Source organism: Arachis duranensis, chromosome 1 (assembly GCF_000817695.3).
Source record: "Arachis duranensis cultivar V14167 chromosome 1, aradu.V14167.gnm2.J7QH, whole genome shotgun sequence".
NCBI classification, from domain to species: domain Eukaryota; kingdom Viridiplantae; phylum Streptophyta; class Magnoliopsida; order Fabales; family Fabaceae; genus Arachis; species Arachis duranensis.
This window is the reverse complement of record NC_029772.3, coordinates 217,759-223,479: the sequence shown is the minus strand read 5'-3', so window position 1 is coordinate 223,479 and position 5,721 is coordinate 217,759. Positions and strand designations below refer to the sequence as shown.

General features: G+C 34.2%; 1 long non-coding RNA gene across 1 annotated transcript; it reads right to left on the bottom strand.

The window, feature by feature from the left end:
• Nucleotides 1-4,747: 4,747 nt before the first annotated feature.
• LOC107475109 (uncharacterized) lies at nucleotides 4,748-5,721 on the bottom strand. The gene is made up of 4 exons (XR_001589503.3): nucleotides 5,394-5,721; nucleotides 5,080-5,231; nucleotides 4,938-4,991; nucleotides 4,748-4,793 (listed from the first exon to the last, which is right to left on the bottom strand). It is a non-coding gene; the product is annotated as an uncharacterized LOC107475109 (long non-coding RNA).

Sequence of the window (5,721 nt, the reverse complement as noted above, 5' to 3'; positions counted from 1 at the left end):
TATAAACCAAACAACATACTAATTTATTATTATTATTATTATTCAAACAGTATATATACTAATTTTATTATCAATCAAAATAATTAACGATCATAAATAAAATAACTAATAAAATTTTTATTATTAATCGTAATAATTAATTAAATTCGATTACTAACACTGACAATAACAACAACAATATATTAATATCTCTCTATTCCAATTTATTAGGTACAGATTTTCCTTTCTTTTTTTTTAATGTACTATTTTTTCAAATATTTTTTTCTTTTTTTTTAAATAATATACATTACCCAGAGAGCTTCATCTTCATCACCAGTACAAACAAACAAACATTCATCTCAACAAACAAACATTCATCTCATCTCCATACATACATACATACAAGGTTTATTCCTATTTTTATTTCTATTTCTAACCACCTAATAATAAAATACATACATATATGTTTAATTTCTAATTTCACTACAAGAAAATAAGCTTTTTGCCACGTTTTTAAAGTGTACCGAAAGGTGCAAAAAAGCGTACCGATAATTTTTCGCCACGCTTTTTGAGCTACCGACACGCTTTTAAAAGGGTCACATCTGCCAGCGTGCCGGTTGATCTATCGGTACGCTTTTCTTGATCTATTGGTACGCTTTACTTTTTGCCACGCTTTTACCTATTGGCACGCTTAAGAGCGTAACTGTATATATAACCTTGTAGCCACGCTTTTAAAGCGTGCCGAAATATGGATATACAGCCACGCTTTTAAAGCGTGCCAAAATATGGATATACAGCCACGCTTTTAAAGCGTGCCAAAAATTAAAAACTTGTCGTTGCACTTCAAAAACGTGGCCTAATCCTTTTTCAAATAAAAAAAAAGAAAAATAAGAAAAATAGAAATACTAATAAATTAATCTTTCAAATAAAATATTACTAAAAAATTACTCTTCCATTGATTTATATGAATTATGTACATGATAAAACATGAATAAAACATTTAAAAAAAAACAAATTCTAATTTCAAAATAAACATTTAAAAAAATTACAATTCTATGTTATAAAAAATCTAATCTAATTCCTAAACAACATCTAGACTAATTTGTAGCACACGAATGGTTGCACGCAACTCTTGTATAGCTATTAGAGGTGTAGAAGCTGTTGGGCAACAGTAACCTGTATGCATGAGAACTGTACAACAAAGTACAAAATCAGTACTAATTTCAATCATGTCAAATTTGTCACTTAGTAATTAAAATTAGTAGCCCCTTTTTATAATAACTAGTGTATGTTCCCGTATCCTGTACGGGATAATACATAAAATTATATAAAAAATTTCATCAAACTATAAAGGAAACAACAAAAATAGCTCATGTATACCAGAATAAACTAACTGATGTAAGCATAAAAGATGGCCAACCTGCATGCAAACAAGCTTGGAGTCGCCCTGGATACGGATAAAAGAAAATCCCTTTTTAAGAGCATATCTCATTCCTAATATCATTGCACGATATTCAGCAGCATTGCATGGTGCTATACCCACACCTTCACGCAACCTACAAATCTTTAAAGTAATAAACTAATAATAGCTAATGGGATTAAAGGTTGTAAAAAATGATACATATATAAATAGCAACATCAAATGTATATAGAGCTTAGCCAAAAAAAAAAGTTTGAACTCTGCATCCAGTTAGGAAACACATAGAATTTTAAAGTAGATTATGGTATACAGAGCTTAGCAATTCCTTGTTTGAATCCTTAACATTTAATAAAGCTTGAGACTGAAGCGCTATATCTTGGACAGAGATAGGCTCAGACCTAGCACCCTTTGTTGCAACAGCCCACAATCAAGATGATGAATCAAGTAGTTAGGAAGCCAAACAAATCTTAAAAGCAATCAACCAACACAAACTCAAACATTCTTAGGCATAAAGCAATGTTAGTTGCTTGTAGATATACACAAACAGCAGGTGTGGATTTTGATAAGGTTTTCTCACCTATTATCAAACCTGTAACTATTAGAATAATCTTAATCATAGCTTTATCAAAAGGTTGAGCAGTGAAGCAGTATAATTTTCATGATGCTTTTCTAAATGGAAATCTAACAAAGACTATTTACATGTCTCAACTCCCTAGTTTTGTTTACTTAAATTCAAACCTTGTTTGCAAACTAAACAAGGCAATATATGGTTTGAAATAAGCTCTTAGAGCTTGGTATCTAACCATTACTGCCACCTTACAATCTTTTGGATTTAGGAGCACAAAATCAAATCCTTTCCTCTTCACACATTTTACAACTACTTCAATTATTTATATATTTATTTATGTTGTTTTCAGAGTTTAAAGCATTGGCAGTGGTGTTTGCAGAACTAATCCAAATTCAAAACTTGTTAATTGAGCTCAAGCAACCCTGTCTCACTACTCCTACAAATTATATAAAAAATTTCATCAAACTATAAAGAAAACAACAAAAATAGCTCATGTATACCAGAATAAACTAACTGATGTAAGCATAAAAGATGGCCAACCTGCATGCAAACAAGCTTGGAGTCGCCCTGGATACGGATAAAAGAAAATCCCTTTTTAAGAGCATATCTCATTCCTAATATCACTGCACGATATTCAGCAGCATTGCATGGTGCTATACCCACACCTTCACGCAACCTACAAATCTTTAAAGTAATAAACTAATAATAGCTAATGGGATTAAAGGTTGTAAAAAATGATACATATATAAATAGCAACATCAAATGTATATAGAGCTTAGCAAACATCAAATGTATATAGAGCTTAGCCAAAAAAAAAGTTTGAACTCTGCATCCAGTTAGGAAACACACAGAATTTTAAAGTAGATTATGGTATACAGAGCTTAGCAATTCCTTGTTTGAATCCTTAACATTTAATAAAGCTTGAGACTGAAGCGTTATATCTTGGACAGAGATAGGCTCAGACCTAGCACCCTTTGTTGCAACAGCCCACAATCAAGATGATGAATCAAGTAGTTAGGAAGCCAAACAAATCTTAAAAGCAATCAACCAACACAAACTCAAACATTCTTAGGCATAAAGCAATGTTAGTTGCTTGTAGATATACACAAACAGCAGGTGTGGATTTTGATAAGGTTTTCTCACCTATTATCAAACCTGTAACTATTAGAATAATCTTAATCATAGCTTTATCAAAAGGTTGAGCAGTGAAGCAGTATAATTTTCATGATGCTTTTCTAAATGGAAATCTAACAAAGACTATTTACATGTCTCAACTCCCTAGTTTTGTTTACTTAAATTCAAACCTTGTTTGCAAACTAAACAAGGCAATATATGGTTTGAAATAAGCTCTTAGAGCTTGGTATCTAACCATTACTGCCACCTTACAATCTTTTGGATTTAGGAGCACAAAATCAAATCCTTTCCTCTTCACACATTTTACAACTACTTCAATTATTTATATATTTATTTATGTTGTTTTCAGAGTTTAAAGCATTGGCAGTGGTGTTTGCAGAACTAATCCAAATTCAAAACTTGTTAATTGAGCTCAAGCAACCCTGTCTCACTACTCCTACAGTGTTTTGTGACAATATGTTTTCAGTTCTATTATCTTAAAAGCAATCAACCAACACAAACTCAAACATACCGAAGATGCAGCTTTATTTTCGTGTTTTGTAACACCATTAGCAGTTGATTTCCTAGCCTTTGAACACCTTTTGATGCACCCACTGAAATTGCCTTAGCAGATTCGAATGATTCTAAGCACAAATATTGCATCGGAAAGAAAATAAACATAAGAATACTCATGTTAATCATTAACCCTGAGCAACAAAGTGGATTAAGAATGAGCTATGATACAAAACCCTACCTTGAAGGCCTCCATATGGTTTCAACTTCTCAAGAACTAAAGCTAGAACTGGTCCATGAATGTCCAAAACTTACTGTCATTGCAGCAGCTTCAGCAAAACTGCTTTGCACAGAAAGTTGCCTAGATAAGGAACCTACAATAGTAGCATACTCAGAGGATAGACACAAGACAGAAGAATCACTTAAAAAAAGATTGAAACAGACCATTTTATCAAATTGAACTCCTCCCAAGTCAAATTGAAGTGTATTCTTACAAATGTTTGAGAGTGGAATTACTTTCTTGACCTCCAAGCCTCTGAACAACATGGACAAAGGAGAGATGAAGATTAGGAGTCCAACAAAGCCTTGGCATCTTTGATCTCACATATTGCCTCACACCACTCCCTCTCTTCCCTTCTCTTGATGCTGTGCTGCTGCTACTTGGGTTTGTTAAATTCCCTTCTTCATTGTTATCCTCCTCCTCCTCCTTTGCTTCATTATTATTCTCTTCTTCTAATTCCTCATCATCACTCATAGCCGCTCCTTCATTTATGTCAAATGAATTTTCCTCACCCTCATTATCATTACTACTCTTGCCGCCATTTCCTTCATTATTCTCTTGATTAATCTCAAATCCCTTTGTCATATTTATTCATTTTAGCAGATGCGATGCTCATAGTAAATGCTACAATAATTTCTTGAATTCCTCCTTTACAAATTACCTCTGGAAACCAAAACAAGGATGCAAACATTTAAATATACACACAACTAATAACAAATAATTAAACAAGAACATACAGGCTGTAGTAGTGACCACTCTCTATCTATATATACAGTAGTAATTAATTACTAGCTAGCCTTTAAAACCTATATTCACTGAAGCAATTAAGCTACCTACTTCGCTATCTGATCTTTAATATACCTTAGCTTGAAGAGCGCTGTGAAAAAAAATACAAGAATAAGTTGTTCCAAAATGTCTGCCTGAACAAAGTTCAAAAGAATAAAAAGAACAATCAGAACCCATAGGAAGCTTATCTTCTTCCATTATATAACATGATGGAAGAAAAAATACAATCAAATATCTCATAGTTTTTCAGTGATAGAAATGTAAGGGATAAAGCTGACCTTCCCAGGCTGATTATACAAAGACGAAAGATCAGAGAAAAGAGATGGAACTCCCTGGAGAGAATACAAAAGAAAGAAATCACAATCAACTTCGAAAAGCCTGAACGAGGCATAATTTGAAGCTAACAAGAAACTTGAATACCTTAGTTAGGAGAGGCCTAATGTAATTATCTGTTGCTGCTCTAAATTTGTCACCTTGCAAAAAATCTAGAGGTATTCTCTGCCAAACGAGATTCAGCAAAGAATAAACTCAAAGAATGAGCACCACATATCAGTAGCTGAGCACTACCACAGCTGCAGCAGAACAGAACCAAATGTCAAAAAGTTTGGAAAAAAAACCCTAAACGATGGATCATATTAGAACAAAAAAGAAATCTAGAAAAAAATGAAGAACCAAGAAAATCAAATTCAAAATCAAATAATTAGATCAAGGAAAAAATTGACCAAATAATTTACCACGGCACTGCGAACGTTGAACATGGCTGACGAAGGTGCGACGAGTGAGGGAGAGGGAGACGGCGACGCGACGATTTCAGAGAGGGAGACGGCAACGCGACGGGTGCTGAACCACGGAGGGAGGATCGGCGATTGAGGGTTTGCGAAATAGAGTGAGCAACGATTGAGGTTCCGAATCCAACGAGGGTTTGCGAGACAGAGACCACTGAGGGAGTAGGAGGGCACGCCGAGACAGAGACCACTGAGTGCGTGGACGGAGCAGCGCCGATGGAGGGTTCCGAATCTAACGAGGGTTGTGTCGATGGTGCGAGGGTTGGGTGCGAGAGAT